The sequence below is a fragment of the Pleurodeles waltl genome, chromosome 2_1, assembly GCF_031143425.1.
Source record: "Pleurodeles waltl isolate 20211129_DDA chromosome 2_1, aPleWal1.hap1.20221129, whole genome shotgun sequence".
Taxonomy (NCBI): Eukaryota; Metazoa; Chordata; class Amphibia; order Caudata; family Salamandridae; genus Pleurodeles; species Pleurodeles waltl.
The window spans coordinates 167,277,613-167,278,408 of record NC_090438.1 but is presented as its reverse complement, the minus strand read 5'-3'; positions in this window follow the sequence as shown (position 1 = coordinate 167,278,408).

The following is a 796-nucleotide window of genomic DNA, read 5'->3' as shown; positions in this document are numbered from 1 at the left end:
GGTATCATTTAATCGGGAGACGTGGGGGAACGCTGGGTGGAAGGAAATTTGTGGCTCCTCTCAGATTCCAGAACTTTCTGCCACAGAAATGTGAGGAACATATGTTTTTTTAGCCAAATTTTGAGGTTTGCAAAGGATTCTGGGCAACAGAACCTGGTCCGAGCCACACAAGTCACCCCCATCTTGGATTCCCTAGGTCTCTAGTTTTCAGAAATGCACAGGTTTGGTAGGTTTCCCTAGGTGGCGGCTGAGCTACAGGCCAAAATCTACAGGTAGGCACTTTGCAAAAAACACCTCTGTTTTCCTTCAAAAATTTGGATGTGTCCACGTTGCGCTTTGGGGCGTTTTCTGTCGCGGGTGCTAGGCCTACCCACACAAGTGAGATATTATTTTTATCGGGAGACGTGGGGGAACGCTGGGTGGAAGGAAATTTGTGGCTCCTCTCGGATTCCAGAACTTTCTGACACAGAAATGTGAGGAACATGTGTTTTTTTAGCCAAATTTTGAGGTTTGCAAAGGATTCTGGGTAACAGAACCTGGTCCGAGCCACACAAGTCACCCCATCTTGGATTCCCCTAGGTCTCTAGTTTTCAGAAATGCACAGGTTTGGTAGGTTTCCCTAGGTGGCGGCTGAGCTACAGGCCAAAATCTACAGGTAGGCACTTTGCAAAAAACACCTCTGTTTTGTTTCAAAAATTTGGATGTGTCCACGTTGCGCTTTGGGCTATTTCCTGTCATGAGCGCTAGGCCTACCCACACAAGTGAGGTATCATTTTTATCGGGAGACTTGGGGGAA